General features: G+C 35.3%; 2 long non-coding RNA genes across 3 annotated transcripts in view; both read left to right on the top strand.

Annotated features, from left to right (window-relative positions):
* LOC103163816 overlaps nt 1-2,256 on the top strand; it is a 117,135-nt gene extending 114,879 nt beyond the window's left edge. Inside the window, exon 9 of one of the 2 annotated variants that reach the window (XR_003482623.2) lies at nt 2,127-2,256. This is a non-coding gene — a long non-coding RNA (uncharacterized LOC103163816). The remainder of the gene's footprint in view (nt 1-2,126) is intronic. The other variant, XR_003482628.2, reaches the window with a different exon arrangement.
* A 78-nt stretch (nt 2,257-2,334) lies between these two features.
* LOC107980041 lies at nt 2,335-25,323 on the top strand. The gene is made up of 4 exons (XR_003482636.2): nt 2,335-2,381; nt 12,297-12,484; nt 22,286-22,383; nt 23,420-25,323. It is a non-coding gene; the product is annotated as an uncharacterized LOC107980041 (long non-coding RNA).
* Nucleotides 25,324-26,156: the final 833 nt, after the last annotated feature.

The raw sequence follows: 26,156 nt of genomic DNA, 5'->3' as shown, positions 1-26,156 counted from the left end.
TTTCCCTAGTTTATGCACAAAATTTTATACATTTTATTTATACTAAAATATAAAAATTTGGGGGAAGGAGTTAGCTTCCTCTATCCATTAACTCAGTTTTACAGCAGCATTGTCCATATCACCTTTTTCAGTCTGTGAAATTAACTAGTAGAAATACATCAACAAAAGTTGGTCAAAATAATGTCCCCACTAGAACTAAAGCAAGCTGGGCGAGATTATATAAAAAAGAGCTTTTTCAAATAATCAGAAATTTGAGTATATAATGGAGAATTTTTGGGCAAACTAACAAGGAAATCAAAAGCATTCATAATAAAACTTGTCCATCATCAGCCTTATGTTGTCTTCTTCACAGTTAATTATTATTTATGAGTACAAACTTAAGAAATTTAGATAAGCCAGGAAATATTTGATCATAATACAGAGGATGGATATTTTGATGTGTCTCAAACACAATTATCTGCCATAAAATGTTGATGACTTGTGAAATTATAATACTATACTCAAGCTGGGTGATGGTGGCACACACCTTTAATCCCAGTACTTAGGAGGCAGAAGAAGGCAGATCTCTGAGTTTAGGACCAGTCTGGTCTAGAGAGCTAGTTCTGGGATAGGCCACATAGAGAAGCCCTGTCTCATAAACAAACAAACAAACTATACTTAGGAACTTAGTGACTGTGAATCTCATGGATTGATACTCTATGATAAGAAAGAACTATCATAGAGTTTAGAATTTTTTGTGAGATGGGTATTAAATCTCTTTTGTTGGGGACTCACTATCTCACACAATAACCAGTCTCTGTATTAATATACTATCCTGTAAAAAACTGAAAGTAAAGTCTGCTAAAAGCAAACAACATACTGCAGAGATTTTAAAGTTTGATGAGTGAGATATCTCAAGTAAATATCTTACAGGCAGGAGAAACTACAATTTAAACCCAATTCATCTGCGGTCAGAAGCAGTATTTCCACCTACTTGTCACCCCAAATGTGAAGGAGGAACAGGAGAAGCGCCTGGGAGAAGGAAGTATGTATGTATGAGTGAAGATAGAAAATAAATAATTTACAGGAGAACAAATACGATATTTATGAAATAGGAAGATATGATTCATTTTCAGAAAGTAATGTAATAAAAATTAACTAAAAGCTCTTTTCTTTCAAAGATCAATAAGGTTGTCATTGATAAACCTTAGCCAGCCAATAACAGGGGAAAAGGGAGACAGAGACGTTAAAAGAGATCCCACAGCATTGTATTGTTATATACAGGAATTCTATGGCTTGAATGCTTGTCCTGTCCAAAGGTTACACTGTAGCTTAGTTGCCATCCTAGCAGTATTAAGAGACTGGGTCATGAGTTCAGAGGAGATGAGGGTGGGAGAGTTTGTGATTCCCCTCTCTGAATGCAGTTGGAGAGTGGGCCCTGCAACTCACCCAGGCAGCACAACAGAGCTGATCCTGTTGATTGGGTGTAAGTGAACTGGCCTGAGTTTGTAAGAGGAGACCTTCCCACCTGACATGTGCCCACCTACAGCAATCAGGGGGTGGGCCCTGAAACTTGTTTGGGCAAAACAGTAGAGCTGGCCATTTTGGGGTGAGTGTGGGTGAGCTAGACATGAGGGTTTGAGAGCAGGAGAACTGTGCTGCTTCTTCTTTCCTTCCTGATGCATTGGGTGATCTAGCTTGGTCAGTACTGAAGAACTCCCCCAAGTGGTGCTGATGAGGGAAATCTTATGAGCCAACCAACCCAGCTACCACCCAGGCCCAGAAAAAGGGCTATGAGTTGGCACACCCAACATCCACCTCATCTATGAACTGCAGGAGCATGTGAAGGAGCCCAACCTACAGATCCAAAACAACAAGATCTTCATGTCATGGAACAATGGGATATCCAAGTGGAGTCCCAGGGAGGGCACATTATTGATGGTGTAGCAAAAACTAGAGGCCAAGAACCACATCAATGACTCATAGTGATGAGTATTTTCAAGGAAAGATGCATGAACTACAATATACACTGTGTGACTCACTGGGTCACACTACAGGTTCCACAAAGAGACCTTTTTATTTGTTTGTTTGTTTGGTTGGTTTTTGATTGTTCTTTTATTTATTTTTTCTTTTTTTTGCTTTGACAGGGAGGTTGTAATGGCAGAGGACAGATGGCCAAAGAAGTAGGATCAGGCTGCATAATGTTAAATCCACAAAGAATCAATAAAACTGGAAGCAGCCTAGATGCCCCTCAACTGAAGAATGGATACAGAAAATGTGATACATGTACACAATGGAGTACTACTCAGCAGGAAAAAAAAAAAAAACAACAACAAAAAACCAATGGAATCTTAAAATTTCCAGGAAAATTGATGGAACTCGAAGCAACCATTCTGAGCGAGGTAACCCAATCACAAAAAGACAAACATGATATGTACTCACTCACATGTAGACCTGCTTTATGATACATAGTAGTGAACATGCTTTATCAGAGCTATTTTTAATGATGTTGCTCAGAATGGTTTCCTCCCAGATGATGATTGAGAAGCTAATGTTTTTTTTAAAAAAAATGGTGCCAGGTACCACAAGAGTAACAGAACTGTGCTGTTTTTCTGGGATTTTGTTTTTTACTATTTTTTTTAAATGGAGAGTGCTGGATATCTTTACAATTTTGTTCAAATGACTGCAGAACCTGGAAAAGCTGTTGCTGCTATTGATGCATAACATACTGCCATTATTGGTCTCTCTCTCTCTCTCTCTCTCTCTCTCTCTCTCTCTCTATATATATATATATATATATATATATATATATAAAATTTGAATTTTTGGAAACTTTAGCTGGTCTGTCAACTTTGGAAAAAAGTATCCCTGTATCCCACTCAACTGTGTTGAGTTGGCATTGTACAAAAATTAATAGCCATATTGGTCTAGAAATGTTGAACTTATTTTTTTTCTTTTTGTACAGGGGTAACTCACTGTATTAAATATGTAAGGTCTTAAACAAAAGAAGGGATTTTGAGAGTCCATCTCATGTGAAGGGATGCTCTCTTGACCTAGACACATGGGGAAGGGCCTAGGCCTGGCCCAGGATGATGTGGCAGACTTTGGGGAGCCCCTTTTGAGGGCCTTACCCTGCCTGGGGAGTGGAGGGGGGGTGGCTAGGGACAGGAGGGATGTTGGGGGGAGGGGAGGGAGAGGGGGAAGGGATTGACATTTGAAGCAAGCTTGTTCCTAATTTAAACTAATAAAAAAAAGAATCAATAAAAAGTAAAGAAGGCAAAAAGAGGGAAATGGGGCTATTATGGGATGTTTCTGTTTCCCAGCAATTGTGAATAGTGCAGGAACAAACACAGATGTGTAGTCAAATGTTTTTTTCATAGTGAGGCATGGAGTCTTTGGGCACATGTCCTACAGTGGTAGAGCTGAGTCTTCTGTTGAATCTACTTTCCGATTTCTGAGGAGCATCCTCACTGATTTGTGACTATTCCATTTGGACTCCCACCAGTAATGGCAAAAGGGATCCTTTCCTTTAATCCTCACTATCCTCTGCTGTTATTTTACTTTTAAACCTTAGCCATTCAGACATGTGTAAGATGAAACCTAGAATTAGTTGTACGAAATATTGTTATGGGAAAAAGTCAAATGAGTATGCCTTCTCCATAATGAAGACAAACTATTGAGTTGACAGCACTCTGGAGGCTGGTGAAGAACTGTCTCTTTGGTGCCTGACTTAGTGAGCTCCCAACACATAGGCTGCATAAGAAGCTCCTGTGACCAAAGCAAATAACTGAACAGACAAATGTATAGTAAATCAAATTTCACCAAATAAAACAATGGAATAGTATAGAAACTAATGAGTAGCCTAGACTTGAGAATAAAATGATTTGAAGTACATGATTTATGTAATTTTACCTTTTAAACAACAAAATTATATGAAAAAGTATAACCTATGAAGGATAGAGAAAGCAAAATGCAATACAATATAAACAGAATAAATGTTACCAAGCTGACAATAGTATCATAAAAAGGCAACTCAAGTTTTGAATACAAATCTTTGATTGAGTGCTATTTTACAAAGAGGAAAAAAATCTCTCAATTCTCCATTGGCATTTACACTTCAAGCATGAGATTATGTTAAATGTCCCTACACAGAATAGATTATCTTAAAATTATATTTATGAGTATTTTCAATCCAAGGAACATGTAATTGTATAAACATTTGAAAGTATATACAGAGAATTCAAGATGACTTTGGAGCTGGAAATATACTTTGACTTCTAAGTTTTTGAGAGCTTCTTTTTTATTATTTTGGGAAACAGAGATGAGGGAATGTTAGCAAGACTTTCTGTGATTGACTATATATTGCTGTTTTATCTGATGGTCCTTTGCTAAAGGATTTTTTCCATAAGAGTGGCTTATTCATGTGGAGACAAATGACTAAAGTATAAACACTCAGGAAGCAGAGGCAGGAGGAATAGAATTTCATGGTCATTCTTGGCTATGTTCCAGGAGGCATGTTTTAAGCAGAGAAACAAATAAACAAACTTTTAAAAAGGCTTATTCTGAATTAAGCATTTTGTCTCAGGAATACTGAAAGTCAGTAATCTTCCTATGCAAAGATAAATATGCAGAAGTACCATATTGTTGACTGTGTGGTTAGATATAAGACTACTACATGGAAGTAAATGCATGCATGACAGAGAAGAGAGAAGGCTCTTGCACTACACAAGGCTAAGGAAAGAATCACATATATTTGAGATAGAGAGATGTTCTTTTCTTTTTTTAATCTTTTTATTTGAATTAAAAACAATATTGTTTTACATGTCAATCCCAGTTCCCACTCCCTCCCCGCCTCCCCTACCACCACCCCCTCAACTAAAACCCTACCTATTACACATCCTTTCTGTTCTCCGGGGAGGGTGAGGCCTTCCATAGGGGGTCATCATAGTCTATCATATCTTTGGGATAGGGCCTAGGCCCACCCCCTGTGTCTTGGCTCAACGAGTATCCTTCTATGTAGATTGGGTCCCCCCAAAGTCCACACCTATGCTAGGGATAAGTACTGGACTACTACAGGAGATCCCATAGATTTCCGAAGTCTCCTCATGGAAACCCATGTTCCTGGGTTCTGGATCAGTCCCATGCTGGTATTACAGATATCAGTCTGGGGACCAAGAGCTCTCCGTTGCTCAGGTCAGTTGTTTCTATGGGTTTCACCAGCCTGGTATGGACCCATTGGTCATCATTCTTTCTTCTCTGCAACTGGATCCCAGTTCAGTTCAGTGATTAGCTGTTGGTGTCTGCTTCTATATAGACCAGCTGCTGGATGAGTGCTAAAGGATGGCATATAAGACAGTCATCAATCTCATTATCAGCGGAGGGCATTTAAGGTAACCTCTCCTCTGTGGCTTAATTGGTTAATTGGTGTCATCTTTGTAGATCTCCAGACCTTTCCCTAGGGCTTGGTTTCTCCGTAAACCTAAAATGTCTCCCTCTATTATGGTATCTCCTTTTTATTTTCTTCTGTTCCTCCCTGGACTCAGCCTTTCTGCTCCCTCATGTCCTCCTCAGCCCTCCACTTCTCCCTTTCTCCAGGGGACCATGTATATGTCTCTTAGGGTCCTCCTTGTTTACCAGCTTCTCTGGCACTGTGGATTGTAGGCTGATAATCCTTTGCTCTATGTCTAAAATCCACATATGAGTGAGTACATACCACATTTGTCTTTTTGTGATTGGGTTACCTCGCTCAGAATGGTTTCTTCAAGTTCCATCCATTTTCCTGCAAATTTCAAGAATCCATTTTTGTCTGCTGAGTAGTACTCCATTGTGTAAATGTACCACTTTTTCTGTATCCATTCTTCAGTTGAGGGGCATCTAGGTTGCTTCCAGTTACTGGCTATTACAAATAGTGCTGCTAGGAACATTGTTGAACAGATGTCGTTGTTGTATAAATGTTCTTCTTTTGGGTATATGCCTAAGAGTGGGATTACTGGATCTTGTGGTAGACTGATTCCCATTTTCCTGAGGAGTTGCCATAGTGATTTCTAAAGTGGCTGTACAAGTTGGCACTACCACCACCAGTGGAGGAGTGTTCCTCTTTCTCCACATCCTCTCCAGCATAAACTATCATTTGATTTTAGCCATTCTAACAGGAGTAAGATGGTATCTCAGAGATGTTTTGATTTGCATTTCCCTGATGTTTAAGGATGTTGAACACTTTCTTATGTGCCTTTCAGCCATTTTAGATTCCTCTATTGAGAATTGTTTATTTAGTTCTGTACCCTATTTTTTAATTGTATTGTTTGTTGTTTTGGAGACTTGCTTCTTGAATTCTTTGTCTATTTTGGATATCAGCCCTTTGTAAGATATGGAGTTGATGAATATATTTCCCAGTCTGTGGGCTGTCATTTTGTCTTACTGACTACGTCCTTAGCCTTACAGATGCTTCTCAGTTTCAAGAGGTGCCATTTATCAATTGTTGATCTCAGTGTCTGTGCTACTGGTGTAATATTCAGGAAGCAGTCTCCTGTTCCAATTAATTCAAGTGTACTTCACACATTGTCTTCTAATAGGTTCATTGTGTCTGGATTGATGTTGAGGTCTCTGATCCATTTGGACTTAAGTTTTGTGCATGGCAATAGACATGGATCTATTTGCAGTCTTCTACATTCCAGCATCCAGTTATGCCAGCACCATTTGTTGAAGATGCTTTCTTTATTACATGGTATAAATTTACCTTCTTTGTCAAAAATCAAGTGTTTGTAGGTGTGTGGGTTATCTCCCATGTTCTTGGATAGGTAGCATCAACATAGTAAAAGTGGAAATCTTGCCAAAAGCAATCTACAGAATCAGTGCAATCCCCATCAAAATCCCAACACAATTATTCACAGACCTTGTAAGAACAATTCTCAACTTTATATGGAAAAGCAAAAGACTCAGGATAGCCAAAACAACCCTGTACCATAAAGGAACTTCTGGAGGCATCACAATCCCTGACTTCAAGCTCTATTACAGAGCTATAGTCCTGAAAATAGCTTGGTATTGGCACAAAAATAGACAGGTAGACCAATGGAATAGACTTGAGATTTTCTATATCTTTATAAAGAAGTGATGCATTATAGGTTGACGACACCAATAGAAAGCCTCAACACAGAACTGTCCTCCACAAATCAGATATACTAAATGTAATTCTAGATCTTTGGACTCAACCTGTGTCAAACAGACAGTCTTTAGCATAAAGTCCTTTGTCATGGGAAATGACTGACAGTTTTCTATCACTTCTCAGTATGGTATTATCCAAAGATCATGTATTTTCAAGAATATATGTAGAATTAAATATAGAGTAGAATAAGGAAAATTATGAGCACCCACCTTTACTTACCAAGCCAGGGTTACCTGATTTGGTCAATGGGAATTAAATCCAGGCCAAGATAAGAGGGCCACAGCACAACTGAGACTGTGACAAGTTTATTGCACACAATCAGACATTTTACACCCTTATTGTAAGCCTAATACAATGGTTGTTGTCAGGATCAATAATATGGTAGTTGCAAATATATAATGATATGTGTGAGCTGTACAAGGTCCATAAGATTAATGTCTAAGACTAATTGTTCTGTCAAACTTCTATATAGTTCATTGACTTCTAGGGAACACAGAGATACACAAGTGCTATGAGTGCTTCATTGCCTGAAAGAGTGCCTCTTTTTACAGAAACAGAAAGGCACATGGTACCCAAGGAGCCATGATCTTGAAAAAAACCTATGATGCATGCCTCTCAAGGCAGCAAGACGAGAAAAATCTATGATTTCCCACATTAAGCAAAAGTAGTACATGATTGACTGAGGGCTTTGTCACTATAATTCCTTTTAATATTTCCAGATACATTTTCTCAATCTTTTTTTCTCCAATGAAATAAAAATTTAAAATTAATCTTTTAAACTCAGCATCCTACTGTAATAAATGAAGCAGAAAAACTAAAATCAGTTACATATCACATTTTCAAATAATAAAGATTTTAGATATATAGATGAGCAATATCTGCTTTAATAATATTTATCTACACTTATGGATCAGAATGGTATTTTCACATAAAAGAAAGCCAGCTCTCAAGTTCTAGGCTGGCATGAACTTATAAGCTTTCAACACCTATTTATTTTAGTTGTCATTAGACTTGCAACTGGCTAGCTCATTTCTTAAATGAAAAGACTCAATAGATGTCAGGGCTGAGGGCATTTAAAATGCATTCTAAATTGTAGACCTCATTTCATTGATGAAAGACGACCCTCCAAGTCAAAATGACACATAAATGAAAGTAGTTGTTTAGAAATAAAAAACTGATGAAAGAACAGTGATATTCTTCTCAATGATGAATACAACAGAATATATCTATTGATTTGTCACAAGCATTTTTTTCTAACTTGAATTAATTGTTCTATTTGGACAATAAATATAGATCATATAACAATATTTAAAAGGCACATTAACTTTTTTTCACCAATATTGAGTATGGTTGTTGCATTGTAAAGCAAGAGTTCCTTAATCCTGAAATGTTCATATTTGCTGTTTTTCTTTCAAAAGAGATAATTGTATTACTTTTTTCCATCCATTAATGTAACTTCTCTGAAGAACTTAAAGAATCCAGTTAGTGAGAAGATAGTCAACGTTAATTTTTCTTATCTTGATATTTGAATGGGAATGACTGGTATTTTTCCAGAAATCAATGTTAGCATTGTGAAGAGAACTGTTAATAGGCACATATTTAGGGTGAATCTTGGTCTCTTTTTCTTAGGTATACATTTAAAGGTCTTAGGGGATGCTTCCTTTCAGTTCTGAATTTTGAAAATTGTGCCTTCATTTAACAGAGATTACATGTATCTTTGCCATGACATTTGGCACTATGCTCATCTTGGTAGTTATGATTAGAAAAATATTAAAATATTAAAAACTACTCCTTAGGGCCTATTGGAAAAATGAAGAACCCTATTAGAATATTTACCAGAATAATTTTAAATGGTTTATTTGTTTTTATTTTATATGCATTGGTATTTTGTTGGTATGTGTGTCTGCATAAGAGTGTTGGGTACGCTGGAGGTAGAGTTATAGGCAATTGTGAGCTGTCGTATGGGTGCTGAGAATTAAACCCAGGTCCTCTGGAATACCAAGCAAAGCCGTCTCTCCAGCCCCGTCAGAATATTTTTCTGCAAGCATTTTCAATACAACACTCCATTATCTATGTTCTACCTCCTATCATCACTATATCTGTGATTATCAAGCCTCCTACATGGGGAACATTAATTCAGAATAATATGAGCAAAGTTGCAGAAATTTGCATACAATTGCCCTCATAGAAATATCAGCTTGGATAATCTCAACACATGTATAATCATAACTTCACAACAACTAAGGTATTTAAGAGCAATGATGCCCGGGTGAAGTTTGGGTTGAACAAAAGAATAATAAATGTCCATGAAAAGGATGGCAAGGTCAGTCTAATGTTATCTCCCTCAAACAAGAACATAAGCACTGGGCTTCCCTTTGAATACAAATATTTGCCCATACTCATGGGCAATTACTAAGAATGACATTTCCAGGTCTAGACTCTAGGCCCACTTGAGTTCCAGATCCACCTCGAAAGCCCTAGGAACCTGACTCTACTAAAGAAAGACTATATGTGGGTGTCTAGCAGGTTGGCTAGTTTCATTATGGAATATGAAGCTCTGCAGTTGGAATTCTCAGGACCAAGATAGCCAATACATCCCAAATGTAAGTTTTATTCATTAACTTAAGTTTGGATTATGATTTCTATAATATTTATTTTTGGTTTATTTTGATGTATATGGTCTATTCTTTCAACTCAAAATTTACTCTCTTCCTGAAAGTCACATCTAAATTTTCTAAAGACATTCATTCATAGATAATATGAGTAACAGTTTGTGTCATTTAAATGCAATGAAATATTTTAACAACAATCAAATTTGTAATAAAACAAAATATTTCCATTGTGTTGATATTTACAGCCTATTTATTATGTCATGTCATTCATATGACCTTAAAAAGAGAAAAAGGTTTTTAATCACAAACCAAAAGGAAAGTTATCACTAACTCTCTTGATTTATGGGGGAAAACATGTTTGATTTGAAAAGTCGAATGACTTTATGAGGTCAATCAGTTATGTAACATTATACTTATTAATGACTTATTATTGAATATACAGATAGATTTTTGCAATTAAACAGATTTCAATAATTGCAATGATACATGGATCAACACTGATGCATGTCTTGCTTCTTTCCTGAAATGAAAAGGCCACGGGTTTTATTTAATATTATGTCCCTGCCTAAAAATCTTGGACCTCTTTATATCTGTGAATTTTAAGAAAATAAACTCAACATCCTAAATAGCCGTCTGATATTGGCTCTGAGTTTCTAATATGCAAGTCCCTTGTTTTTCAGTTCCAATTTTGAAGGAAGGCTCAGTGTCTTAGTGTTCTACTGTTATGAAGGGATACTATGACCATGACAACTTTTATAAAGGAAAACAATTAATTGGGACTTGCTTAGAGGTTCAGCTCAAGTTTATTGTCAGCATAGTGGGAAGCATGGCAGCGTTTGGGCAAACAGAATCATAACAGAGTTCAAATCCAGATCTGCAGGCAGAAGGAAGAGAGTGACATTAGAATTGTTTTGGGCTTTTTAAAACCCAATGACAAACTTCCTCTAACAATGTTACTCCTTCTCCAACAAAGCCATACTTCCTAATCCTACTCAAGTTGTGCCACTCCCTGAAGATCATGCACTCAAATATATGAGCCTATGGGGGCCATTTTTATCCAAACCACCACACGCAGTATTCTCTCTCTCTCTCTCTCTCTCTCTCTCTCTCTCTCTCTCTCTCTCTCTTCTTCTTCTTCTTCTTCTTCTTCTTCTTCTTCTTCTTCTTCTTCTTCTTCTTCTTCTGGGTCAGGCAAAAGTTGCTCTGGACTTTGTGACATGGCATAGAACAGGAAAATATAGAATGTTGTCTTATACAGCACCTATTCAAATGTGTTTAGGAAGTCAATATATTTATGAAAAGAATATGTGGTCAAAAGGTGTAATTTTTCTAGCTTTCCATAATGTTTGTTAAATTACTTTAAGATTGCCCACTAATGCACAGTCAATTTATTCTGATTGAATATATTCACAGACCCATTTAGATGTAAAAGTTGTTGGAGGATTAAGTTTAATCTTCTATTATTAAATCCTACCGTTAATTGCTTTGTGCTCTGAAATTGCAGTCTATGCAAAATGTTATTTATATTTTGTAAATTACATCTTCTCTTACATTCCATACATCTTTAAACTTAGACATGTAAGTATAATTCTATATACAACTTTGCTAGAACTTTACCATCATTGAACTAAAAGTCTTATATCTGGAACTATTTTTGTATATTCATTCATGTAGTTATAATATATATTTTGTAGATTTAATTAAATCTGAAAGGATATGTACTCTTATATTCCTATCTAGTTTACTGATTTTAAATAATAGTTAGGACTTTGCTAGATGGGTTTCATCAAGTGTAACTTATTGGTTGTTAATGTATTTAAAATGTGAGAGGAAAAGACTGTGTGTATCATTGGAGTTCTACAAAAGAGATGTGGTCAAACATTCATTTGTAGAGTCACAATTACCTCTTCAATGCTCTTCAACAATTCTTAACATTCAGATCTATGCAGCTGGTAGAGATGACATGTTTAGGGTCAGACTGTTGTGATTCTTTTTTAGTAACTACCTGACAACTCTTAGGTGTTTGATGCTAGAATACTCAATTAGGTTTTCAGTAAATAGTATTTTCTTTTTAATTAATTTTTCTTTCACTATGGAACTTGGTAAGAACTAATTAGGAAATTTTCTTGCAAGGCTTAAGCTATTTTATTTTATGTCACACTGCCTTCCATGTTCAAAAAAGTTTTACTTTTCTTTCTTGGTAAAAGCTTAATATTGTCTTGAAGTGTTTTTTTTTCCTCCTAGATGTCTGCTGTGTTAAGTCTTTTTCAGTACCTTTACCCTTATACCCATTGCTCTATATTTTAAAGGCTTCTGGATTGATTTTCTATTACTCTGATATGCCACTCCAGCATTTCTGACTTAGTCTTTCAGGCTGATTGTACCTCTGTATTTTACAGCCCTGCTTACTTTTCTCACTATCCTCGCTTTGCTAGAGTTTTCTTTTTCCTTTTTTTTGGCATACATTTTTTTGGTTTATGAGACTATGCTAACTTCTAAATAGATTGTTAATCTATTGTGTTTGTTTTTGTTTTTATTAACAGTTCCTTGTGTCAGAAAAACAGCTCCTCTCTGGCACCATGTCTACCTGCATGAAGATAATGAACTAAACCTTTGAAATTGCAAGCCAGCCCGAATTAAATGTTTTCTTTATAATAGTTGCAATAGTCATGGTGTCTATTCACAGGAATAGAAATCCTAACTATCACAGTCTTCAACTACTTAAAGCCTTGTAAGTTTAAAAATGAAGTCTGCCTTTATTTTCAGCAAACATTTGAAATATATCTTAGCATGTTTAGTGTCCTGGTTTATTTCTACTTACTTATCTTTCTAAATAAAGGGGAAGCCTGGATCACAGTCAGATATCTTAACATTTGATTGCAACCAGTTATTTCTAGGCACTTCTTCCACTAGATGGGGGAGGGTCATGGGCAGATACTTTCACTCTGTGCCCAGGTTTTATTCACCAAAGACAAAAAAAGGGGAAGTGCAGCTAATGGCTTTTGTTTCCTCACCCAGGACAAATCTGCTCATGTCACATGACAGTCCATCAATTTATACCACTAAATTTATCCTCAGTGAATTTAAAGCTTCTTTTAAGATCTTATTCTAGGCAGGTGGTGGGCTTGGCCATCTTTTGTTTGGGGTAAAATGGAAGATCTCACCTCAATTTTGCCTTTATGGGTAATTTGGTGAGAATTTAAGAGAAATTCCATCAGGCTGTCTGCCACAAACCAATTTAAACTGAGCTATAAATATTGTGTGGTTGTTTTTTATCATAAATTCGATATAAACAAAAGTTTCCATTAAAATATTGAGCAAAATAAGTCTATAGTTCATATAAAAACCAGTAAATTCCCCTCACAAATCATGGAAGTGTATTACAGCAACTCTGTGTATTACTTGATTAGATATCCATTTTACTGAAATGGGCTTTTCAGGGTAATGAATAAGCATATCATCATTGTTTCATCTTCCCTATAATCTTTTATGAGAATGAATAGAGGCTTGACAGAAGTATGCCATGGTTGAAGGAATAAATTGACTTTTCCTTGCAATATTGTTACTAATTAATTCTACATGGAATCCTATTTTGCTTTGCTCTTTTAGAAGAATGGAATAATAGTGCATAGCACAGACTACTATATTTGGCTTTTGTTTGAAATTCCCTCATAAGTTATATTGTAATTTATTTGGTTAATAATATTTGGAATCACTGTTTTTAGAAAAGTCAAAAGAGAGTTAATTTTTTTTTATTATTTTGTTAGTTCTAGTTAGGGAACAAGCTTATTTCAAGTCCCTTCTCCCTCTCCCTCCCCTCACCCTCAACCCTCCTCCCCCACCCCCAGTCTACCCCCCACCCCATCCACCCACCACTCCCCAGGCAGGGTAGGGCCCTCAACTGGGGCTCTGCAAAGTCCACCAAGTCTTCCTATGCTGGTCCTGGGCCCTTCTCCATGTGTACAGGGACAGAGTGTAGCCCTTCATATGGGATGGGCTCTCAAAGTCCCTTCTTGCACCAGGGAAAAATACTAATCCACCACCAGAGGCTCCCTGGAGTGCAGAGGCCTCCTTATTGACATCCATGTTCAGGGGTCTGGATCAGTCTTGTACTGGCCTCCCCAACAGCATCTGGGGTCGATGTGCTCTCCCTTGTTCAGGTCAACTGTTTCTGTGGGTTTCTCCAACCTGGTACAGACCCCTTCATTCTTCATTCCTCCCTCTCTTCAACTAAATTCCCGATTTCGGCTCATTGTATATCTGTGGATGTCTGTCTCTGCTTCCATCAGCCACTGGATGAGGGCTCTAGGATGGCATAAAGAGAAGTCATCAATCTCATTTTAGGGGGAGGGCTTTTAGGTTATCCTCTACAAGGATGACAAGATCTGACAATCCAGGCAACGGTGGAGAGGATAACCTAAAAAGAGAGTTAATTTGCCTCACAGCTTACTCAGTGCTCCTACTGTCTTCTTTCTTTCTTTTTTTCTACTTAACACACTTTTTATTTCCCTTCATCTATTTTGCCTTTTATTTTTAAAACAATCTTACTTTACATACTAATCCCAGTTCCCTCTTCCTCCTATCCTTCTGCTCCTCCTACCATCTCCCCACCCCACCCCCTATCCACGCCTCAGAGAGGGGAGTCCTCCCATGGGGAATCAACAGTCCATCACCTGAGGCAGGAACAAGGACCTCCCCACTGTATCTAGGCTGAGCAAGGCACCTCTCCATAGGGAATAGGCTCCAAAAAGTGAGTTCATGCACTAAGGATAAATACTGGTTCCCCTGTTAGTGTCCCCACAAACTGCCCACGCCACCTAACTGTCAACCACATTCAGGGGGCCTGATTTGGCCTTCTTCAGGTTGCCCAGCTGTCAGTCCTGAGTTAGTGAGCTCCCACTAGTTCAGGTCAGCTGTTCTGTGGGTATCCCCATCATAATCTTGACCCTTTGCTCCTACTTTCAAAACACAATTCCACTGAAAGTTTTTGTTCTAAGATCTATAGCACCTTTACATAAATGTGTGGGATATATATAACATTAAAATATTAAATACTTGTTCAGAGTTTCCAAGATTAAAATCTAAACCAAATAAACAAAACAGAATATAATTTCTAAAATAATAAAATAAAGAGCCAGAAGAATTAATTTATCTATAATAACTAACTTATTGATTTTATAGTAATTTGCAAATTAGTACAATTTTAAGTAGAGCACATTGAAAAGAAGACAAGTGCATTAAAGAACACCTGAGCTTTAGAATCAAGTAGAATATTTAATAAAGTCATGAACACAGTGATTGTAACACTGCTGAAATATTTAATCTGAGTCTGTAGATGAAGAGATAATTGGAGAACATTATACTTGCAGAAAATGCAAAATGGTTAAATTTATTCAAACACCTGTTTAATAGAAATGAAAGTTTTATAGAATAAGACTGAACCAGGTATCTTTCTAATATTTTATGCTTTCATTTCAATATTATTTAGTGTTTGTCATAGTTGGGGTTTCTACTGTTGTGATAGAACACCATGACAAAAAAACAAAATTCTGTAGAGGACAGGATTTATTTCTACATACATGTCCTGATGATAGCATATCATAGAACTCAGAGAAGAAATACAAGTGAGAAGCCTGGAGGAAGAGACAGAAGCAGAACCATGGGAGAATGCTTCTTATTGCCTTGCTCTCAATGGCTTTCTCAGTTTGCTTTGTTATACCAACCAGAGTCATGGGTCCAGAGGTAGGACCATCCACAGACAGTTGAGCCCACACACATCAGTCATTAATTGAGGCAACTTTCCACAGATTCAACTACAGGCCAATCTTACTGAGGAATTTTCTCACTGAAGATATATCTCACCAAATATATCTAGCTTTGTTTTAAATTGAGAAAACAAAAAACCCAAAACAGCAAAACTGGCCCCATGTCAGCTTGACACAGAAACATATTACGGTTCAGTTGTAATCTTTTTTCTATTGTTCATTACCAAGAACTGATACTAAATAAATATCACAATATAAAATACTTTGACTTTTAGAAATCCCAGTCTTTAAAATTTCAAAGAGTTTAAAAGCTTAGTCTCTTTTAAGCATCAAAGTCTCATTTGTATTTCAAAGTTTATCTAAAGCATTCAAATTTTCTCAAAAATATCCAAAGTCTCTTTAAAATTCCAAAATGTTAATAAACTTCCAGATGCTCTAAAATGCCAAAATGTCTCAGTTATGGATTCCTGTAAAATGAACAATAGGTTTCATATACTCTTATCAAGAGGGAAAAACAAGGATATAGTCACAATCAAAACAAATCCAAAATTCATCAGTGTATGGAGTTCAGTGCTTTATTTTTGGACACTCTTGGTTCCTTGTGTGACAATGGGCCTGGTCTATTTCTCTAGCTATGAATATTGTAGCAGAGTCCTCCAGTTGGGGAGGGGTAATTTATCAAATTTAAGTGACAAAAGGCAGTGGTGCCTTAGTTCTAACAATGTATTATTATTATTCTTTCCCTAGATAAATTTTCTTATTTCTCTCTGCCACATAACTCTTGATCTCAGACTATGTACCTCTGATTGTTGTCAACTAACCGACCCTTAGACTGCTCCACCAGGAGGGCATTGTACCCACAAACTTTATCAAATTTAGTTTATAATTTTATGTTTGACAAAATACTTTTATTTTAAAGGGTAACTGATCTAATTGCTTAAAACCATCTAATAATAATTTAAATATTTAAACATTTATAACCTACAAGGGACATGGCAAGTAAAAGCTATGCTCATAATTGGTGTCATGAACATATTCATTAAAACATTTTGTGGATCTTTCTAGCTTTCTTACTCTCACATTCATGAATATCTTTAGAGCCAATTAAAATATTGAAGATTCTCCTGGGATTTGCATGCACATCAGTAGACTTAAACCATTCAGAAAATAGATACTTAGGTTTCTGCCTGTAGTTTAGATATGTCTTTCTACAAAATAAAAGTACTACCTTTTACCTTTTTAGAAAACAAAGTTTGGCACCTGTTATTTGCTGCTGTTCCTTTCTCTCTCTTGCTCTTTCTATTTGTCATTTCTTCCTTTTTTTCTTTTGTTTTCTTTTGACTTAAGAACTTTTAAGTCTATCTTTGCTATATTTAAAGTGACTCCTTAAATGTGACAAAACTTTGAAACCTGGACATGTGAGGAGCAATTTTTCCTACAGAAAATAAATGTGATCAAATGAAAGATTTGGGGATGGTGAAACTATCCTGAGTGTCCACATGAAATCTTATCATCACTATTTACTTTTACAAGGCAGAATCACAAAAGGAGAGACTACACATAGTACTCTCTAGAAAAATCTGTTTTTCTGTAGAAAAAACTTAGCATTTCTGTTCACATCAAAGGAGGAAATCTGAATCAATACATTTAAAGGAGTGCTCCACTAATCATCAATTACTTGAACATCTATATCCTAACAAGGAATAATCAAATTTGACAAAAAATTAAAATAATTTTCAATTAATGTCATGATGAATATATTATATGACTGACCATGGATTCTTGAAGTTATGAATAACACATAATTCTGTTTATTAGTACTGAGATGCCATATACATTTTAATGTGTGCTGAACCCAGAGCGGGTCTGACAAGACAGCTGATGATCAAGTCACTGATATATAGAATATGAATATTCTTAAAAGCTATTGGGTGTGTTGACTAGGACTGCACTACTTTTAATTGTGTCATCCAAATAGTGTGTAGTTTAAAATTTAATTGCTCATTCCTGAGACTATTTCCTTTAGAAATTTCAGAATTAACCATGAATATCAAAATCATGGATAAGGGTGATTGCACTGTACTTATATTTAAGCCACACTCTTAATAATATTTAGAACTGTATGTATAAAGCACACTCTAAATACTAATATGACTGAAAACATCACTCAAATTCTTTGCATTGAAACTAAAAGCACTGCTGAGAGATGTAAAGATGACTAAATAGTGGAGAAATTTATGCATTGGTGCAAGTCTTAATATTGTTAAGGTGCAGATTCTTACAACAAACATAGATCAAAAATGGTCTAAGTCAAAATACCAATAGGTTATTGAAGGTGGGACCATGGCATGATTTTTTAAAAATATGTACAAAAGTTCAATAAACAAAAGAAGTATAATTTAGTTTAAATATAATAATTTTGAGACCATAGGCTATGTTTTATATCAGATTTACTAGACAGCCTCATTAATCAATACAGCATCTCATTGACGTGTGAAATAGAAATGATTTAGGAGAAAGACTCTAGGTAGAATAAATGTGTCCAACTGTTTTTACACTTGCCAAATAAAATTAACAGGGAAAGTGTAGTCTTTGTTCACAATAGTTTGGAACAAATGGTTTATCCTATGTGAAACATAAGCTGCAAACCTGACCTAAGTATATTCTAGAACCAAATGTATGGAAACTATATATGAAAGACACATTGCACAAAGCCTTTACTGTGAAGTTCTTATTACTTTTAGTATTTCCTTTCAAAGTAGTCAAACATATTAAACATAACTTAAAAGGCTATAGATAAATAAATAAATAAATAAATAAATAAATGATCTGATGTGTGCACCTAAAATGGTCAAAACTCAGCAAAATTGGTATATTGCCACAGCATAGCATTAAGTAAGATGAATGTATCACTAGATTGTATTTATAAAATTTTGAAGTTGAAACAGGTGACTGTATATAAATAATAGATCAATGAAACTGCTAAAATGTGATCTTCATACAAAGACTCAGATTATTTAAATATTGTCATGATTAATAGGTGAATTAAATTTACAATTAGCAACAAATACGGATAGCACAGGGAATGCACTCTTCTTTTAGTGTAATAGCGACTTAATTACTCATTGAAAACAAACCAGAGCAATGCACAGGAATAAAAATATAAATTCAATATTGTATAGTACTCATAAATAAGGTTATAAAATGTCTAAGTGAAGGATATACAAATCATTTGAACTATGTGTTTAGATATATTCAGGGGAAAGAGTTGGCTATCCAAAATCGCTTCTTATAGAATTAAAAACCCAGAACAGAGTATGAATAACAGTTGAAGAAAAACACATTATAATATAATTTGCTTAATATATTTCCATAAGCATTGATAAATTTATTAGAAGATGCTTTCTGTCCAAATATGTTCATTTAATTCTTTCAGACAATATGTGTATGATCATTTTCTAGAGCATGATATTTAATAATGGAAAATTGTAGGTGAAATACCAAGGAAATTGAAAAAACTTGGGAATAATTCTACTTCGATCAGGAGTAAGGTATGCATTTCTAGTATTCCTGTGTCATATCTCTTTAAAATTGTTGTGACAATTGTCCATTAGAAGAAACACATTAAGCACATAGTTTTAAAAGTGGAAGGAAGGTAGCCTGTGTCAAATACAAACATAACATAGCCTACAGATACCACACTGTGAATGATAAAACTGAAAATAAGAACAGGATGTAAACCTGCCACCTTGAAGGATAATGTCTAAGAAAATTGTAAAATTGAATGAATATATCAACCAAAGATTCAGGATGTATTGCCAACCTAAAGAAAGATAAATATGTAGAAATCTAGTTTAAGCAGTACCCAGCAGATGACAACACCATATCTTCAAATTGATGGAATAATGCAGTTATCAATCTACTTTCTATAAACAGTGAAAAGATGCTTCAACAATGAGGAGAAATGAAGACATTGCATTCAAGTAATATTTATCAACAGCCAGCATACAAAGTAAAATATAAGAGGACATTCTTCAGCCAAACTAAAGTATGACTATATACATAGAAGTAAAAAGAACAATATATGGCTAAATCTAAATGATCATTGACTTGAAAAATGCCCTTATATCTCAAAGTGGTTTAAATATATATATATATATATATATATATATATATATATATATATATATATATATATATGATATTTACTGCCACTCCACCAATATATCTAAACTGTATGTCACGGAAGCAAACATTGGAATGAGAAGTATGTTTGTGCATCAATGATAATCATACCTAGCTAACAAATTTTAAAATAAATATATTGGTGGTGATTCCCAAACACCACCTCTGTGCTGGTCAAATTACCTGAGCATGTTAATACATATGGATATTCTTTGTGTACTGGCTAGTTTCATGTCATGTTGACACAAGTAAGAGAGTTATTAGAGTGGAGGAGTTTCAATTGAGAAAATGTCTCCATAAGTCAGTGCTGTAGGTTATCCTGTAAGGCATTTTCTCAATTAGTGATTTATTTGGACAGGCTGAGCACATTGTGTGTGGTGACACTTCTGAGTTATTGATCCTGGGTTCTATAAGAAAGCAGGTTGAGCAAGCAATGGGGGGCAAGCAGGTAAGCAGTTCCCTTTCATGGCCACTGCATCAAATCCTGACCCAGGTTCCTTCCCTGTTTGAGTTACTGTCCTGATTTTCCTTCATTGATGTGAAGTGTAAGTCAAATAAACCCTTTTCTCCTCAACTTGCTTGCAGCCATGGTGTATCATCACAACAATAGTACCTCTAACTAAGGCAGCATCTTTAGGTTTTCTTTATTTTCTTTCAATTAAGTTATTAATTTTTAAATTTTGTATGTCATTTTAAAATCATTTTTATTTGAATTAGAAATAAGATTGATTTACATGACAATCTCAGTTTCCTTCTCCCTCCCATCCTCCCCTACCACCCCTCCCAACTAAAATATTACCTATCACATAGCCTTTCTTCTATTCTTCACCTGACTCAACCTTTCTGCTCTCTCATGACCTCTGCATCCTTCCTCTTCTTCCCTTTGCATGTACATCATTTTTAAAAGAAAAGGATTCTCCTCCCTCTCCCCCCCACAACACTCCCATTTTGTTCAGTAGTTCTTGTCCCTTTCCCCTTCTTCCGGGACCACGTATGTCTCTTTTAGGGTCTTCTTTCTTTCCTAGCTTCTCTGGACGTGTGGATTGTAGTCTGGTAGGCTGTTAATCCTTTGCTCTATGTCTAATATCCAAATATGAGTGAGTACATTCCATCTTTGTCTTTTTGTGATAGAGTTACAGCACTCGGGATGGTTTCTTCTAGTTCCATCCATTTGCCTGCAAATTTCAAGATTGCATTGTTTTTTTAATTGTTGTTGGTTTGTTTTTTTTCCAAACAAAGTAGTACTCCATTGTGTAAATGTACCACATTTTCTCCATCCATTCTTCAGTTGGGTATATGCCTAAGAGTGGAATTGCTGCATCTTGAGGTAGTCTGATTCTCATTTTCAGGAGAAACCACCATACTGATTTGCACATTCCCCATGGAGGGATATTCTGTTAGCCTAGATACAGGGGGGGGGGGCTCTAGGGTCTACCCCAAAACACTTGACAAACTTTGGTGATCCCTCATGGAAGGCCTCACCCTCCCTGGGGAGTGGGATTCGGGGTCAATGAGGGGAATGGGTGGGTGGGAGGGAGAGGGAACTGGGATTGATATGTAAAATAAGATTGGTCCCAATTTAAATAAAATGTATAAAGATGAAATAAAATACAAATTAAAAAGAAGGAAATGATTCTAGAAAGATTTAATAGCTAAAGTGTTCTTCACAAGAAGAAAGACTAGGTTTCATTTTCCCATAAGCCACATACATACAGGTTAGGTGCATGTGGGATCCTCCTTTAATTCCAGTACACAGAAGACAAAAGCAGAGGATCAGCAGGAAAAGCCAGTACTAGACCTACTGCATCAGTGAGCTCTGAGTTCTACTGATAGACCAAGACTTAATGAATAAGGTGACAAGTAATCTAGGAAGGCCCCTGACATTAACCTTGGCCTCCACAGGAAAGCCGACATGCATATGTGCACATGTACCATACACATATATACATGAGAAAATAAAATTAAATTTAAGGAAACAGTTAAAGCAAGAAATTACTGTCTCATTTTTAACATATTTACTGATATTTTGTAAATCAAGCTTCTGTTTCTTATCTTGTAGGAGTGACATTTGAAAACTACATTTGAATAAGTAATTTAGATTACATTATCCCTATGCATATAGCAACTATTAAAAAATGCAGAGTCAAGTCATCAACAAAACTGTGTCCTAAAAGTGTTGGTGAGTCATTCACATTTAGCTATGTTTTACTCCTTTGTCTAAGTCTCATCAAATGCAAATGTCAATAAAACTTTGTGAGGAGATGGCACCTCATATTCAGCCAATAAACAGAAGTGTCATTCACAGCAACATGAAAATAAAAGCAAATAAATCCAAATCATTATCTTGGCAAAACTGCCTAATGACATCATTATCTAAAGACAATTCACATGAAAGAGAGGAGATAACTGTTTTCTTTTTGTTGTTAAAGAGCTTTGGTTTCATTTACAGACAAATTTACTCCAGTTTTAAAAAACAAAATACTATAAAATAATTGAAGCAACGGAATAATAGAGTCTGACATAAAAACATTAATTGTAAATTCCATATTTACAGTACAGTAATCTGTGTGTTTTGATTCTAGGGTCTCCTTTGTTTCCTTTTCAATGGTTTCATTTCATTACCCTGTGCTTCTTATTTAACAATTTATTGGATGAGACCTTTATCAAACATCAGGCTCAGGTAAAATGGCAAGAACAATTAAATTTACTGTATTGAAAACATCATTTATTTGTTCACTGTTATTTTAAGATCACCAAACTCTTGTTACTCTTGTTAAATACAGAATCATTCTTTCTATAGCACTTATAACTCTTAAGCACTTGCAGAACACAGGAACATTATTGAGTTTACTGTTGAATTCCCACAATACCTTCTTACTCCTGTGTTTCCTTTCTTTTCAACATAATCAGAAGACAGAGGCAAAGCTGCTATCTCCATCTTTAAAACAGTAATCAAATGGATGCATCAGAATTCTGCTTCCAAGTTTTGACAAATAAAAATTAGTTGCCTAGATTTCAAAGGGTTTTGGGTTACATTCAGCTTTTTAAATAGCCACAGTATTACTTATAATGGGCACTTAATCTGACTTTTGAACCATTTTCACTTACAGAAATTCTCTTTTCCCACTTTGTTTCTAAGAAGTTCTTTCTAAGGAGTTCTGCTTTTGAGTCAACTTCAGTGCATATGATGTCGTCTACTTATACTCTGAATACCTGTTGGATAGCAATCAAATAGAAAGCTAATTTTACATATTGAAAAGAGTTGAAATGTGCTATCTAAGACTTGGCTGTCAACACATTATGGTAGAATTATGTAATGGTATAACCATCTTGTAGCCCCCTGAATTATTTTAAGGAAATGTCTAAGTATACTCAATTAATCCCATATAAGAAAACAAAGATTGAAATTAGTAGTGTGATTATCCTAGAAACAGACATTTTACTATAAGTTGGGGTAGGTTTTACTAGAGAACTACAAGTGTATAGAATAACATAGAATAACAATGTGTTCACTGAAAATAATATTAGCGTGTGGGCATAGAAAAAGTATTTATTTGTTCTTGAATAATAGACATTTGTACTATTTCAACATTTTCTCTTATGAATAATGCTACTCATGAATACTTTGACTTTTAAAAATATTTTTATTTTATTCATGTGTTTGTTTTTCCCCATGTATGTCTTTGTACTACAAATGTGCCTCGTGCCCATTGAAGCAAGAGACGGCACTGGATCAACTGGAACTGGAGATATGGAAGGATGTGAGCCCTCATGCAGTACTAGAAACTGAACTAGGGTCCTCTGCTATATACTAAGTTCTCTTAATTGCTGAGCCATCTCTCCACCACCTCCACTGATTATACAGTACATAATAGAATTTTGAGCACTTTTTCTGAGTTTTTCTTGTTCTTCATACTTTTGGTAACCAGCTAAAAACTTTCTACCCTGTCCTAGGTAATGAAGTTTAAACCTTATGTTTTCTTCTAAAAGTTTATAGTTCTAGTTCTCAATTAAGTCCTTCACATATTTTGAACTAATTTTTAGGTAGAAATGAGAGCAGCATCCAATTTCATTGCTTTGCATGTAAAAATTTATCTGCCCTTTCACTAATTGTTTTTCTCTTTAGACAGTGTGAACTGAAGGTCCCTGAAAAATGATTCACATCTAAATTAAGTTTCTAGAATGCGCATCCATCTCGACTGTGGGAAGTTGGGAATGCTACAGAGCCAGAGATAAATAGCCCATATTTGTCTTTCACACTGCATAACAGCCACTCATTCCTTGCCTTGTTTTTGGATGTAACACCCACAACTACTACTTTGCTATATACACATATATGGTATTCCCAGGACTGCATTTATAACATTCCTTTAAAAAATCTTTTAATTCTTCTGTAATGATAAGAAACCATATAATCAGTTCTATATTGGAACTTATTATAGGGCAATCTTAGTCCAGGTTTCAGTGTTGTTTGTCACTCACACTTGGTTCAAGTGTAAAATATTTCCCATATACTTTGAAGTGAGAGCATTGTATGATGTCAACACTGGGATGAGGAAAGACATACTCTATCTTTGGCCACAGGCTCCCCTTGATGTGCTTTTAATAACTAGTCTGGAGAAACCATTTATTTATTGGATAACTTTTTATTTATCCAATTTTAAAAATATAAGCATCATATTTAGAATATTCACTGATTTCACTGACAAAGGGGTTCTAGCTTCTCGTGTAGTTGTTCTGATAACAACACTGTCCCTTAGGTTTGATGTCTCAAACTGTTGTCATAACACTGTGAGTACTCAGATGTTCCAAAGCACTGGAAGTTGACATCAGATCACCATGGACAATCTCGCTATTCCTTGATTTAGTTAACATATGCAGAGGGAAAAACTCACATTAATATTAAAATATGATAACAACTTACATGATTCAGACAATTATTAAGCCAGTATCTGATACTTATAAAATAAAATACGGTTTTAGGAAATAGAGGGCTAGCTCAGCAGTTAAGAGTACATATTTGTCTTATAAACTACCTGGGTGTGGTTCCCAGCACCCACATGGTAAGTCACAACCATTTATAATTCCACTTCCAATGGATTTAATGCTAACTTTTGACTACCACAAGCACACACATGACATGCAAATATAAACATATGTGGTAAAAACAATAATATACATCAAAATAAATAAATTAGTATAAAAGCGAAAAAAAATTTTAGTTGTAGATTTCCTGGTACAACATTCCCAGAATACTAACATAAGCTTATACCTTCCCATAGTATGCATAATTTAGAGACAGGAATTAAACCCATCTATCTTCCGGCAGTGAGTAGTTTTTGCTAATGAATTTGACCAAAAACTTCATAAAAATGATACAGTAGGTGACCTAATGGGAAATCTATGAAATATCTTTAAGTGATTCTGTTTAATTTTCATATATTAAAGTGTCACCTAGAATTATGCAAAATTATAAGATATAAACTTGTCCATCAAGGGCTTTATCATTTAAACATGGGTGTGATTTGAGCAGTTGATTCTTTTACAATAATACAGGATCTTGATGTCATATAAATACATGCTGGTAAAAGAATACAAATAAAATGGTTAAAAATTCAAATCTAGTTAAAAATATTTAGTTACTTCTATGGTATATCCTTTGCCCTCCAATTTGTAGAAATGTCCCTTTCAGTTGTTCTTAATCTATGTTCTCTCTTATTTCCCCTCAAGGTTTGACTATGCAACATTTTTATGCTCACACAGCTTCCCCTGTGTTCTTTGGAGTAATTACTCCTGAAGGAACATCTGCATCTTGTCCTTTCTGTATCCCTACATTGGACCAACTTAATTACATGGACTCTTTTGTTCAAGAAAGTATACTGATGGATCATTTTCCCAGTTGAGCTCCACAGCAATTAAAAAGAATCTTATCCCTCACTTTCATTTCCTCAAATGATTGGCTCTAGTGCTGAGTTTAGCATGGCTTCTAAAATGAAAATGTGCTAATGATTTCAGGGAAGTGTAAAACAGGAAAATTTGCAAACATTCAGCACACTACCAAGGGAATGTAATACAGCCAGTACTGTAACTTCATGAATTATAGTACTGAAATCTTGATCAGGGATTACAACTGAGCTGAACATTTTTACAATTCATGCTTTATTGTTCTTTTTGTTTTGTTTTGTTTTCTCTGCAGTACAATGGATTTCTGTGAATGCCATGTTAGTTTGATTGCAGTGAGAATCATCCCCATTCTCCATTTTATTTTGTCCACTTTTTTGCAGTATTATAAAAATGAGTCCGAAATGGACATTCTACAAAAATATCAAAGATACGACAGTGGAAAACATATTGTGGAAATTGTGCTTGTTTTTATATTTTCAACAATTAATAATTCCATATCTATTTTTTGCTCAGCTTGAGGACTAGATTTTGTCTAAGAAAAGACAGAAA

This window comes from Cricetulus griseus, chromosome 2 (genome assembly GCF_003668045.3).
Source record: "Cricetulus griseus strain 17A/GY chromosome 2, alternate assembly CriGri-PICRH-1.0, whole genome shotgun sequence".
Classification (NCBI taxonomy): Eukaryota; Metazoa; Chordata; class Mammalia; order Rodentia; family Cricetidae; genus Cricetulus; species Cricetulus griseus.
Note: the sequence above shows the minus strand (reverse complement) of the source record. Positions and strands in the feature narration are given on the sequence as shown.